Genomic DNA, 15,830 nt, shown 5'->3' on the forward strand with positions numbered 1-15,830 from the left:
GTGCACATCGTTTCTCTCTTCCTCGACGCGAAAACTTAAAAATTAATACTCTCGATAGTTTTTCAATTATTTAAACAACATCTAATGTACACGGAGTACAATAAACTTAAAAATTAATACTCTCGATAGTTTGTCAATTACTTAAACAACATCTAATGTACACGGAGTACAATAAACTAATATTTAAACAATAGTACATTCGTTTAAACATTGCAAAGTAGAAACCGGTCGAGAAATTTAAAATAACTTTAATAAAAGATTCCGATACATAAAAATTTTATCTCGCGGTTGTTGGCCTTGTGCAATATAAACATAAACGGTCCTTCGATTAACTTTGACAATTACCGAGTTAGTTTTCTTTTGCACTCCGACCAGTGCACATCGTTTCTCTCTTCCTAAACGCGAAAACTTAAAAATTAATACTCTCGATAGTTTTTCAATTATTTAAACAACATCTAATGTACACGGAGTACAATAAACTTAAAAATTAATACTCTCGATAGTTTGTCAATTACTTAAACAACATCTAATGTACACGGGGTACAAATAAACTAATATTTAAACAATAGTACATTCGTTTAAACATTGCAAAGTAGAAAACGGTCGAGAAATTTAAAATAACTTTAATAAAAGATTCCGATACATAAAAATTTTATCTCGCGGTTGTTGGCCTTGTGCAATATAAACATAAACGGTCCTTCGATTAACTTTGACAATTACCAAGTTAGTTTTCTTTTGCACTCCGACTAGTGCACATCGTTTCTCTTTTCCTAAACGCGAAAACTTAAAAATTAATACTTTTGATAATTTTTCAATTATTTAAACAATCTGTAATGTACACGGGGTACAAATAAACTAATATTTAAACAATAGTACATTCGTTTAAACATTGCAAAGTAGAAACCGGTCGAGAAATTTAAAATAACTTTAATAAAAGATTCCGATACATAAAAATTTTATCTCGCGGTTGTTGGCCTTGTGCAATATAAACATAAACGGTCCTTCGATTAACTTTGACAATTACCAAGTTAGTTTTCTTTTGCACTCCGACCAGTGCACATCGTTTCTCTCTTCCTCGACGCGAAAACTTAAAAATTAATACTCTCGATAGTTTTTCAATTATTTAAACAACATCTAATGTACACGGAGTACAATAAACTTAAAAATTAATACTCTCGATAGTTTGTCAATTACTTAAACAACATCTAATGTACACGGAGTACAATAAACTAATATTTAAACAATAGTACATTCGTTTAAACATTGCAAAGTAGAAACCGGTCGAGAAATTTAAAATAACTTTAATAAAAGATTCCGATACATAAAAATTTTATCTCGCGGTTGTTGGCCTTGTGCAATATAAACATAAACGGTCCTTCGATTAACTTTGACAATTACCGAGTTAGTTTTCTTTTGCACTCCGACCAGTGCACATCGTTTCTCTCTTCCTAAACGCGAAAACTTAAAAATTAATACTCTCGATAGTTTTTCAATTATTTAAACAACATCTAATGTACACGGAGTACAATAAACTTAAAAATTAATACTCTCGATAGTTTGTCAATTACTTAAACAACATCTAATGTACACGGGGTACAAATAAACTAATATTTAAACAATAGTACATTCGTTTAAACATTGCTAAGTAGAAAACGGTCGAGAAATTTAAAATAACTTTAATAAAAGATTCCGATACATAAAAATTTTATCTCGCGGTTGTTGGCCTTGTGCAATATAAACATAAACGGTCCTTCGATTAACTTTGACAATTACCAAGTTAGTTTTCTTTTGCACTCCGACTAGTGCACATCGTTTCTCTTTTCCTAAACGCGAAAACTTAAAAATTAATACTTTTGATAATTTTTCAATTATTTAAACAATCTGTAATGTACACTGGGTACAAATAAACTAATATTTAAACAATAGTACATTCGTTTAAACATTGCAAAGTAGAAACCGGTCGAGAAATTTAAAATAACTTTAATAAAAGATTCCGATACATAAAAATTTTATCTCGCGGTTGTTGGCCTTGTGCAATATAAACATAAACGGTCCTTCGATTAACTTTGACAATTACCAAGTTAGTTTTCTTTTGCACTCCGACCAGTGCACATCGTTTCTCTCTTCCTCGACGCGAAAACTTAAAAATTAATACTCTCGATAGTTTTTCAATTATTTAAACAACATCTAATGTACACGGAGTACAATAAACTTAAAAATTAATACTCTCGATAGTTTGTCAATTACTTAAACAACATCTAATGTACACGGAGTACAATAAACTAATATTTAAACAATAGTACATTCGTTTAAACATTGCAAAGTAGAAAACGGTCGAGAAATTTAAAATAACTTTAATAAAAGATTCCGATACATAAAAATTTTATCTCGCGGTTGTTGGCCTTGTGCAATATAAACATAAACGGTCCTTCGATTAACTTTGACAATTACCGAGTTAGTTTTCTTTTGCACTCCGACCAGTGCACATCGTTTCTCTCTTCCTAAACGCGAAAACTTAAAAATTAATACTCTCGATAGTTTTTCAATTATTTAAACAACATCTAATGTACACGGAGTACAATAAACTTAAAAATTAATACTCTCGATAGTTTGTCAATTACTTAAACAACATCTAATGTACACGGGGTACAAATAAACTAATATTTAAACAATAGTACATTCGTTTAAACATTGCAAAGTAGAAAACGGTCGAGAAATTTAAAATAACTTCAATAAATGATTCCGATACATAAAAATTTTATCTCGCGGTTGTTGGCCTTGTGCAATATAAACATAAACGGTCCTTCGATTAACTTTGACAATTACCGAGTTAGTTTTCTTTTACACTCCGACCAGTGCACATCGTTTCTCTCTTCCTAAACGCGAAAACTTAAAAATTAATACTCTCGATAGTTTTTCAATTATTTAAACAACATCTAATGTACACGGAGTACAATAAACTAATATTTAAACAATAGTACATTCGTTTAAACATTTCAATTACCGTAACTCGCGAGAAAATTAAAATAATTAAAATTTTATTTGCTTATTTAAATTTTGGACTGCCGTTCCTTGATTGAGTGTGAAGTCAACCAAATTAAATCTCTGATCAACTTGGACTGTTACTGGATCAGTTTTCTTTGGGTTTCCTACGAGTAAGCGTCGAAGCTCTCTCAGGATATCTTTCCTGCATAGTTATAAGGAAGACTTGAAATAAGTATATTTCTATATCATACATTTCTTGAATAATTTATACAGTTTCTTATTATAACAGTGTTCCTAATTATTTTGTTTGTATTTTTCTTTTTCAGAACATCGTTGTAATCGCGAGTATAGCGATGAAGTGATCAAATATTTTTATTGCTAAAATAAAAATATCATCAAATAGAAGCAGTGTTTGTTCGTTCGCGATTCGCGATTTAAATAACAAATGTTTTTTCTTTTAAATAACGACTGCGTGCAATGCAGTTTTTAGAGTCAGTGTTTGCTCGCGAAGTGTTTTGCTCTTTTAACAGTCAGACAAACTGTATTTATAAAAGATAATTGAGTTTCGCGAAGTAAACTCAGTGACCGTTCGTTAAAAAATAACTATCGCTTAATAGAGTCAGTGCATCATTGAAGAGGAATTTAACCAAGTTCAATGTTGACTCTTTTTCAACCAGTTACGAATCATCCACCCTCAATTTCGACCTAAATCCCGAACGAGTGTTTTGGAGCCATCGCAGAACTTCTTAAGTAGTGAGTGAATTTTTAAATCCCTCTGATCACTCAATCATGTCGAGGACGAAAGGTCCGAATCGGCATGGGTGATTGGTTGTAATTAATTAGTAGAAGAGCATTGAGTGACCACGTGTAAATTTCTTCGGAGATTTACTCGTGAATGGTTTCTTATTTTTTCATTTATTTATTAGATCAGGATAGGGTCTTCTTACTCAAACGCATTTATAATTATTTGAGATTTTGAATATTTTAATACATTTTTCAATATTTTACTCGCGCGGAAATAAGTAATGAATCGATATTCATAAGTTCTAATAAGGAACGAGTAAGAAGACACTCGCGATGGATAGTCTCTGGATTACAAACGAAACTGTGGATGATTTTATTACAATAATTAAAATATTCGTTTGTAAGAAGGAACGTCCAAGGATTTGCTTTATATTTTTAAACAATTATTAATTAAATATTTAATCAATTTAAATTGATACAAAAAAAGTCTCGATAGAGTCATTGGTTTTGAAAGAGAAAAATCGAGTAGAATGATTGCTAAAAAACAAAGAGACGTAATCCGTAAGCCTAGATGATAAATTAATTAATTTTTAGCTCAGGATTTTCAGAAATTAATATACTATTATCTAATTTGTAATTTTTTTATAATTAATATCTAATTTCTCCCACGCAGCGAAAAAATATCTTTCGAAAGGATAATAATAAGTTTTCAGATTCGTTAGGGTTGTATTAGAGTTTTCTTTCATATCTTAGAATTTGGAATCAAATTTTGTCGTTACAGTTTTAGAGTGATAATCGATTAGGTTGAGGCACGAAGCAAAGAAGAGGCTATATGCCGAAGACAACATGTGGCTCAAGAGGACAACTATTAGGCTATTGAGTTATTTTCGAAGGTTCACTAAGAACTTTCGAGAATGGCTCTTAGTTTTACCATGTTATTGTTTTAATTTTACCATGTTGTCACTCAAAATGCTCTTATGGTGATGGGTGTAGAGGTGTAAATTTAAAAAACTGAGATGAAGTAACTTTCCCTAAATAATATTCCCACATTGCCACGCGTACGCGAATAGGATTATTTCATATTTTATGTCTTTTTAATATTAAACTTGTTTTTAAAACTTAATTGAATTTATAATTCTAGTTTAATAAAATCAAATTTTACGTTAAAGTCGATTGATAAATTTAGCACATTTTTTCTTTTCTAAAGTTCAATTCAATTCACAATTTAATTTTAATAAAATCGAGTTCTATATTAAAATCACATATCTATGAAATGTAAAAGTAATATAATATTTCTTTAGATCAGTATTCAGAATTTTTCATTCTTTTTTAATTAATATTTTTTTTTTTTAGCTTTTAAGTTTAATTAAATTGAATTCCGAATTTTATCGTTCGTATAATTAATATACATATATACATATTCTTTCTTTTTCCTTATTTCTTTTTAGCTAGGTCTAAGTCGTCAGATAGCGAACACGGGAAGGAATAATTAATAAGTAGGATTATCTTAACATTTAAACAATGTACGATATATGTAAAGTATAATTAATTAATAAATAAACAATAAGATATTTTTAGCAACGTTATAAAAATCATATACATGTATTGTCATTTACTATCGATTAAAAGATATAATAATATTTCTTTCAGAGAGAATAATATTTATTTATATTAATCGTTTATTTTTCTTAAGTTTAATCAAATTAAATTTAGCATTTTATCGTTCGTATAATTAATATACATATATACTAATTCTTTTTTCTTTCCTTATTTCTTTTTAGCTAGGTCCGAGTCGTGGGATCCCGAATACGTGTAGGAATAATTAATTAATATTTAAACAATAGGATATTCTTAGCAAAGTTATAGACAACATGTACATATATCATCATATATTATCGATTAATAAATATAATATTTCTTTCAGAAAGAATAATATTTATTTATATCTGTGTTCAGAATATTTCATTTCTTTTTAATTAATCTTTTATTTTTCTTAAGTTTAATCAAATTAAATTCAGCATTTTATCGTTCGTATAATTACTGTCATTTCTATTTTTTCTTATTTACTGTCATTAATTATCCTCTATATATATCTCGGGTAGAACCCATGGGAGGGGCCCATGAGTGTGTGCCTCTGTGTGGGTTGCTGTCTCAGCATCTTACAGAGCAGCTTCTCTATTCTTCTCTTTCTGGAGCTCTCTTCTCTATTTCATATTTTTCATTGTTATTTGCTCCTATTAATTATGATTTATAGTTTCGGGTGGGACCCATGGGGTGGGCCATGGGGGTGTGCCTCTGTGCGGGTTGCTTTCTCAGCATCTTATAGATCTGTTTCTCTTTTCTTCTCTTTCTGGGGCTCTCTTTTCTATTTCATATTTTTCATACTGATTTACTCTTATTAATTATGATTTATAAGTCTCGGGTGGGACCCATAGAATGGGGACATGGGTGTGGGCCTCTGTGCGGGTTGCTGTCTTAGCATCGTGTAGATCTGCTTCTATTTTCTTGTCTTTCTGCAGCTTTCTTTTGTATCTCATATTTTTTTTCTTTAATTATGTTTTTAATTATGTCATTAATATGTTATTTCTTTTCATTATGTCTTTTCAGATTTTTATTATGATATTTCTTTTTAATTATGTCTTTTCAAAATATAATTATGTTATTTCTTCTTAATTATGTTTTTTTAATATTTATTTATGTTATTTCTTTTTAATTATGCTTTTATGTTTTTAGTTATGTTATTAATATATTTTTATTCATTGTAATTTATAAGCATTAGATAGGACCCATGAAATGAAGAGGATTGTTCTTTCAGCAACGTGCAGAGCTGCTTCTATTTTCTTATCTTTCAGCAACTCTCTTTTATTATTCATATTTTTCTTCTTTAATTATGTTTTTAATTATGTTATTAATATGTCATTTCTTTTTATTATGTCTTTTCAGAATTTAATTATGTTATTTCCTTTTAATTATGTTTTTTAATATTTATTTATGTTATTTCTTTTTAAATATGTTTTTATGTTTTTAGGTTTGTTATTAATATATTCTTAATAATTATGATTTACAGGTTTTAGGTAGGAGCCATGAGAGGAAGCGGTCTGTTGTTTCAGCAGCGTCCATAGCTACTTCTATTTTCTTATTTTTCTTTTATTCATCTTCTTTTTTTCTTTTTCAGGATAGATCATCAAGGTATAGGTTCATCTCTGGTCGAATGCGTCATCGCTTGGCACGATTCATCATCGATTTTTACGCGAATACGGGCAGGATAGGAGAACACTCGCACGCTTGTCGGCAAGCACAGGCGTGGGTGTTCGCGGGCGCGATTAAACTTCGTTTGATAGTTCGAATCGAAAACGCGAATTTAGAGTAGAGTCACCGTTTTTCTAACACTCACGTGAATGAACGCGAGCGCGATATAAAAGTCCTACCGGGGACTTCGTTTATATTTGCTCGAATATTCGATTAGATTACCACGCGAACGCGTTTTTTTAGAGTAGAGTCACCGTTTTCCGAACACTTGCGTGGGTGTCCGGGCGCGATTAAAAGTCTTATCATGGACTTCGTTTTAGTGTTGAAATTCGGGGTGCGCGAACGGTTTACCTTGTAGTGCTGTACATAGCTGGCTGATATTATGACAATCCTAATGTTTGGTAGCGGGGCGGAAATCCCGACAAATATCATGGAAAGTCTAAATACCGGTTAGCATATGTCACTTTGGATTTCAACTTAGAGTCACCGTTATTCTAACACCCGCGTGGGTGCTCGCGTGCGCGATTAAAAGTCCTACCGGGGACTTCGTTTTGTTTGCTCGAATATTCGATTAGTTTATTTAGAGTAGAGTCATCGTTTTTCGAACACTTGCGTGGGTGTCCGGGCGCGATTAAAAGTCCTATCATGGACTTCGTTTTAGTGTTGAAATTCGGAGTGCGCTTCGGATTTCAACTTAGAGTCACCGTTATTCTAACACTCACGTAAGTGTTCGCGTGCGCGATTGAAAGTCCTACCGGGGACTTCGTTTTATTTCTTCGACATATCGATTAGATTACTTCGCGAATTTGGATAGAACAGTAGAATCTACGTAATTATAACACACGTGAGTGTCGCGAATGCGATTAATGCGCTTTGATTGTTCGAAATTCGGATGCACGAATTCAGATGTGCTTAATAATCCGTTATGCCTGAGGCGGAGGGTGTCGAACGGTTAAGCTTTCTGTAAGCGGAGTCCCTGTAGCTAAGGCTAGATACTTCCTGTTAGCTTTGTCCCATGCCCAAGATATCCGAAGCGGAAGGCATAAGGGTCGGTATCGCGGAGCGCGAATTTTAGAGTAAAGTAGAGTCACCGTTAGCTCGTGGGTCTCCACATGCAGCAACCTCCACGTGGTGAGACCTGGATCGTTAATACTTGCAAAGTTTAATTGTAAATTTTTAAATGCAAGTATTAACGAACGAATAGCTGCATATTGAATTACTTTTCCAATATCTATTCAAACTAATTCCAACTAAACATTAACATATTTTCATTTTATATAGCTTATAATACTTCAAAAGAAGAAATATAGCAGAAATCTATTCTACAAAAATACTCAGAGAAACGAAAAGGAAATTTCTCTATCACACTTTAATGTCCGCTGTCATTTCTATTTTTTCTTATTTATTATCAATAATTATTCTTTATAAATCTCGGGTGGGACCCATGGGAGGGGCCTGTGGGTGAGGGCTTTTGTGCGGGCTGCTGTCTCAGCATCATATAGAACTGTTTCTCTTGTCTTATCTTTTTGGGGCTCTCTATTCTTCTCTTTTTGGGGCTCTCTTTTCTTTCTCCGGCTCTCATTTCTATCTCATATTTTTCTTTTTCAATTATGTTTTCAATTGTGTTATTAATATGTTATTTCCTTTTAATTTTGTTTTTAATTATGTGTTTAATTGTGTTTTTAATTATATTTTTAATTATATTTTTGATTATGTTCTTAATTATGTTTTTAAGATATTCTATTAATTATGATTTAGTTGCTTTAGGTAGGATCGATAGGATGGTGCATGTTGCTTCTCTTTTCGTTTCTTTTTCTAAGTCTCTTATCTATTTATATATATTTTCTATTTGTATTTTATATATATGTATATATATTATTTTCTGTTTTATGTATTTTTTTGTTTTTTTTATTTTCTGTTTAGCTTTTTCTTTTCCAGGATAGATCATCGAGGGATATGTTCATCACCGGACGGATTCGTCGTCGCATGACGAGATTCATCATCGATTTCTATGCGCGAATACGGGAAGGATAGGAAGAACATTAGCGCGCGTGTCGGCAGGCACAGGCGTTAGTGTTCTCGGGCGCGATTAAACTTCGTTTGATTGTTCGAATCGAAAACGCGAATAGTAGACTAGAGTCATCGTTTTTCTAACATTCGCGTGGGTGTTCGGTCGCGATTAAAGGTCCTACCGTGGACTTCGTTTGATTTCTTCAAAATTCCGATGGGGGTACTTCGCGAATTTCGGCTTAACAGTAGAATTTACGTAATTATAACACACACGTGAGTGTCGCGACGCGATTAGTAGTCTAAGGAGTGCGCTTTGTTTGTTCGAAATTCGGAAAGCACGAATTCAGATGTGCTTAATAATCCGTTATGTCTGAAGCGGACGGTGCAAATGGTGGAGCTATCTGTAAGAGGTGTGTTGTAGCTAAGCTACGCATACCCTGTTAGTTAAGAAGCCAATGCATTGAAGCGGAAAGGTATCGCGGATCGGTATCGCGGGACGCGGATTTTAGAGTAGAGTCACCGTCAGTCCGTGGGTCTCCACATGCAGCAACTTCCACGTAGTGAGACCTGGGTCGGTATTACTTGCATATACTAATTATAAATTCATTAACGCAAGTATTACTGAGCGAATGGCTGCATATTGTATTACTTTTCCAATATCTTTTTAATCTAATTCCAATTGAACATTAATATTTTTCCATTTTATGTCGTTAATAATACTTCAAAAGAAGAAATTTATCAAGAATATATTGTACAATAATTTCTTAGACAAACGAAAAGGAAAATTTTCTATCTTTCTTTTACGTCCGCTGTCATTTCTATTTATTCTTATTTACTCTCATTAATTATCCTTTGTGTATTTCGGGTGGGACCCATGGGATGGGGACATGGGTGTGGGCCTCTGTGCGGGTTGCTTTCTCAGCATCTTATAGATCTGCTTCTCTTTTCTTCTCTTTTTGGGGCTCTTTTTTCTATTTCATATTTTACATTCTTATTTACTATTATTAATTATGATTTATTAGTCTCGGGTGGGACCCAGGATGGGGACATGGGTGTGGGCCTCTGTGCGGGTTGCTGTCTTAGCATCGTGTAGAGCTGCTTCTATTTTCTTATCTTTCTGCAGCTTTCTTTTCTATCTAATATTTTTCTTATTTAATTATGTTGCTAATTATGTTATTAATATGTTATTTCTTTTCATTATGTCTTTTCAGATTATTATTATGTTACTTCTTTTTAATTATGTTTTTATGGTTTTAATTATGTTTTTAATATATTCTTATTAATTATGATTTACAGGTTTTAGGTAGGAACCATTAGATGAAGCGGATTGTTGTTTCAGCAGCATGCAGAGCTACTTCTATTTTCTTATCTTTCAGCAGCTCTCTTTTATTACTCATATTTTTTTTCTTTAATTATGTTTTTAATTATGTTATTAATATGTTATTTCTTTTTATTATATTTTTTCAGATATTTATTATGTTATTTCTTTTTAATTATGTTTTTATGTTTTTAGGTTTGTTATTAATATATTCTAATTAATTTTAATTTTTAAGCATTAGGTAGGACCCACGAGATGAAGCGGACTGTTGTTTCAGCAGCATGCAGAGCTACTTCTATTTTCTTATCTTTCAGCAGCTCTCTTTTATTATTCATATTTTTCTTCTTTAATTATGTTTTTAATTATGTTATTAATATGTCATTTCTTTTTATTATGTCTTTTCAGAATTTAATTATGTTATTTCCTTTTAATTATGTTTTTTAATATTTATTTATATTATTTCTTTTTAAATATGTTTTTATGTTTTTAGGTTTGTTATTAATATATTCTTAATAATTATGATTTACAGGTTTTAGGTAGGAGCCATGAGAGGAAGCGGTCTGTTGTTTCAGCAGCGTCCATAGCTACTTCTATTTTCTTATTTTTCTTTTATTCATCTTCTTTTTTTCTTTTTCAGGATAGATCATCAAGGTATAGGTTCATCTCTGGTCGAATGCGTCATCGCTTGGCACGATTCATCATCGATTTTTACGCGAATACGGGCAGGATAGGAGAACACTCGCACGCTTGTCGGCAAGCACAGGCGTGGGTGTTCGCGGGCGCGATTAAACTTCGTTTGATAGTTCGAATCGAAAACGCGAATTTAGAGTAGAGTCACCGTTTTTCTAACACTCACGTGAATGAACGCGAGCGCGATATAAAAGTCCTACCGGGGACTTCGTTTATATTTGCTCAAATATTCGATTAGATTACCACGCGAACGCGTTTTTTTAGAGTAGAGTCACCGTTTTCCGAACACTTGCGTGGGTGTCCGGGCGCGATTAAAAGTCTTATCATGGACTTCGTTTTAGTGTTGAAATTCGGGGTGCGCGAACGGTTTACCTTGTAGTGCTGTACATAGCTGGCTGATGTTATGACAATCCTAATGTTTGGTAGCGGGGCGGAAATCCCGACAAATATCATGGAAAGTCTAAATACCGGTTAGCATATGTCACTTTGGATTTCAACTTAGAGTCACCGTTATTCTAACACCCGCGTGGGTGCTCGCGTGCGCGATTAAAAGTCCTACCGGGGACTTCGTTTTGTTTGCTCGAATATTCGATTAGTTTATTTAGAGTAGAGTCATCGTTTTTCGAACACTTGCGTGGGTGTCCGGGCGCGATTAAAAGTCCTATCATGGACTTCGTTTTAGTGTTGAAATTCGGAGTTCGCTTCGGATTTCAACTTAGAGTCACCGTTATTCTAACACTCACGTAAGTGTTCGCGTGCGCGATTGAAAGTCCTACCGGGGACTTCGTTTTATTTCTTCGACATTTCGATTAGATTACTTCGCGAATTTGGATAGAACAGTAGAATCTACGTAATTATAACACACGTGAGTGTCGCGAACGCGATTAATGCGCTTTGATTATTCGAAATTCGGAAGCACGAATTCAGATGTGCTTAATAATCCCTTATGCCTGAGGCGGAGGGTGTCGAACGGTTAAGCTTTCTGTAAGCGGAGTCCCTGTAGCTAAGGCTAGATACTTCCTGTTAGCTTTGTCCCATGCCCAAGATATCCGAAGCGGAAGGCATAAGGGTCGGTATCGCGGAGCGCGAATTTTAGAGTAAAGTAGAGTCACCGTTAGCTCGTGGGTCTCCACATGCAGCAACCTCCACGTGGTGAGACCTGGATCGTTAATACTAGCAAAGTTTAATTGTAAATTTTTAAATGCAAGTATTACCGAACGAATAGCTGCATATTGTATTACTTTTCTAATATCTTTTCAAACTAATTCCAACTAAACATTAACATATTTTCATTTTATATAGCTTATAATACTTCAAAAGAAGAAATATAGCAGAAATCTATTCTACAAAAATACTCAGAGAAACGAAAAGGAAATTTCTCTATCACACTTTAATGTCCGCTGTCATTTCTATTTTTTCTTATTTATTATCAATAATTATTCTTTATAAATCTCGGGTGGGACCCATGGGAGGGGCCTGTGGGTGAGGGCTTCTGTGCGGGTTGCTGTCTCAGCATCATATAGAACTGTTTCTCTTGTCTTATCTTTTTGGGGCTCTCTATTCTTCTCTTTCTGAGGCTTTCTTTTCTTTTTCCGGCTCTCGTTTCTATCTCATATTTTTCTTTTTGAATTATGTTTTCAATTATGTTATTATTATGTTATTTCCTTTTAATTATGTATTCTTAATATTTATTTATGTTGTTTCTTTCTAATTATGTATTTAATTATGTGTTTAATTATGTGTTTATGTTTTTAATCTATTTTTATTAATTATAATTTATAAGCTTTTGGTAGGACCCATGGAATTGTGCATGCTGCTTCTCTTTTCGTTTCTTTTTATAGGTCTCTTATCTATTTATATATATTTTCCATTTGTATTTTATATATGTGTATATATATTATTTTCTGTTTTACATATTTTTTTATTCTTTTATTTCCTCTTTATTTTTTTCTTTTACAGGATAGGTCATCGTGGGATAGGTTCATCTGCGGCCGGATGATACATCGCATGGCAGGATTCATCATCGATTTTTACTCGCGAATACGGGAAGGATAGGAAGAACACTGGCGCGCGTGTCGGCGGGCACAGGCGTGGGTGTTCTCGGGCGCGATTAAACTTCGTTTGATTGTTCGTATCGAAAACGCGAATTTAAAGTAGAGTCACCGTTTTTCTAACACTTGCGTGGGTGTTCGGGCGCGATTAAAGGTCCTACCGTGGACTTCGTTTGATTTCTTCAAAATTTCGATGGGGGTACTTCGCGAATTTCGGCTTAACAGTAGAATCTACGTAATTATAACACACACGTGGGTGTCGCGACGCGATTAGTATTTCTAAGGAGTGCGCTTTGTTTGTTCGAAATTCGGAAAGCACGAATTCAGATGTGCTTAATAATCCGTTATGTCTGAAGCGGACGGTGCAAATGGTGGAGCTATCTGTAAGAGGTGTGTTGTAGCTAAGCTACGCATACCCTGTTAGTTAAGAAGCCAATGCATTGAAGCGGAAAGGTATCGCGGATCGGTATCGCGGGACGCGGATTTTAGAGTAGAGTCACCGTCAGTCCGTGGGTCTCCACGTGCAGCAACTTCCACGTAGTGAGACCTGGGTCGGTATTACTTGCAAAGTTTAATTGTAAATTTTTAAATGCAAGTATTACCGAGCGAATGGCTGCATATTTTTTTACTTTTCCAATATCTTTTTAATCTAATTCCAACTGAACATTAATATTTTTCGACTTTATATCGCTAATAATACTTCAAAAGAAGGAATATAGCAGAAATCTATTGTATAATAATTTCTCAGAGTAACGAAAAGGAAATTTTTCTATCACAATTTTATGTCCGCTGTCATTTCTATTTATTCTTATTTACTTTCATTAATTATCCTTTATATATCTCGGGTGGGACCCACGGGTGGGGCCCATGGGTGAGGGCTTCTGTGCGGGTTGCTGTCACAGCATCATATAGAACTGTTTCTCTTGTCTTATCTTTTTGGGGCTCTCTATTCTTCACAGTCAGGGGTTCTCTTTTCTTTTTCCGGCTCTCGTTTCTATCTCATATTTTTCTTTTTGAATTATGTTTTCAATTATGTTATTATTATGTTATTTCCTTTTAATTATGTATTCGTAATATTTATTTATGTTGTTTCTTTCTAATTATGTATTTAATTATGTTTTTGATTATGTGTTTAATTATGTGTTTATGTTTTTAATCTATTTTTATTAATTATTATTTATAAGCTTTAGGTAGGATCCATGGAATTGTGCATGCTGCTTCTCTTTTCGTTTCTTTTTATAGGTCTCTTATCTATTTATATATATTTTTCATTTGTATATTATATATGTGTATATATATTATTTTCTGTTTTACATATTTTTTTATTCTTTTATTTCTTCTTTATTTTTTTCTTTTACAGGATAGGTCATCGAGGGATAGGTTCATCTGCGGCCGGATGATTCATCGCATGGCAGGATTCATCATCGATTTTTACTCGCGAATACGGGAAGGATAGGAAGAACACTGGCGCGCGTGTCGGCGGGCACAGGTGTGGGTGTTCTCGGGCGCGATTAAACTTCGTTTGATTGTTCGTATCGAAAACGCGAATTTAGAGTAGAGTCACCGTTTTTCTAACACTTGCGTGGGTGTTCGGGCGCGATTAAAGGTCCTACCGTGGACTTCGTTTGATTTCTTCAAAATTTCGATGGGGGTACTTCGCGAATTTCGGCTTAACAGTAGAATCTACGTAATTATAACACACACGTGGGTGTCGCGACGCGATTAGTATTTCTAAGGAGTGCGCTTTGTTTGTTCGAAATTCGTTAAGCACGAATTCAGATGTGCTTAATAATCCGTTATGTCTGAAGCGGACGGTGCAAATGGTGGAGCTATCTGTAAGAGGTGTGCAGTAGCTAAAGCTACGCATACCCTGTTAGTTAAGAAGCCAGTGCATTGAAGCGGAAAGGTATCCCGGATCGGTATCGCGTTCCGCGGATTTTAGAGTAGAGTCACCGTTAGCTCGTGGGTCTCCACATGCAGCAACCTCCACGTGGTGAGACCTGGGTCGGTATACTTGCGATGTATTGATATTTTATGATAAATCATGCAACGCAAGTACTACCGGGCGAGTGGCTGCATATTTCAATATATTTTCAAAGTCCTTTCAATCTAATTCTTATTAAATACTTAAGTATGACCATTTTATATTGTCAATAATACTTGAAAAATTAAATATTGTTATAATATATAATATAATAATATAATTATAAGAATAATGATAAGATGTAGACAAAAAAATATGTATATATTCTTATATTATATAAAATAATATGTAAATATTATTTAATTTATATCAATAAATTGATATGTAAATATTCAATATTCAATTTTCGTACTAATTAAATTTATTCAATAACATACATTTATATAATAAAATAAGTGCGTGCCGGCACTACGTCGTATCTGTCATGTATTGCTGCGACAATCATGCCACCATTAAAAAAAAATACAAATATGATTGAATAAGAAGCACGAATTTTGTGTCGACCTCGTTGCAACTGTTACGCCTCCTCTGGCAAGACACATAACTAACACACCTCGGCGCCACTAAACACACACCAACCAAATAAAGTGAGAAACAACAACCCGAAAGAAGAAGACGAAGACGCCAGGAACCAAAAAAAGAAATCATTCATTCTTTCTTTGATTCTTCTTGAGACCAAAGCCATAGCTACTGAGAGTGATTGTCTGATTAAACTGTTGTGTACCTGACAAAGTTAAATAAATATATCACAATTATTGTTTGATTTGTAATATTTCATTCTACATAGTGGGTTGTCCAC

Source organism: Vespa mandarinia, chromosome 2, assembly GCF_050613455.1.
Source record: "Vespa mandarinia isolate Hongniang chromosome 2, ASM5061345v1, whole genome shotgun sequence".
NCBI classification, from domain to species: domain Eukaryota; kingdom Metazoa; phylum Arthropoda; class Insecta; order Hymenoptera; family Vespidae; genus Vespa; species Vespa mandarinia.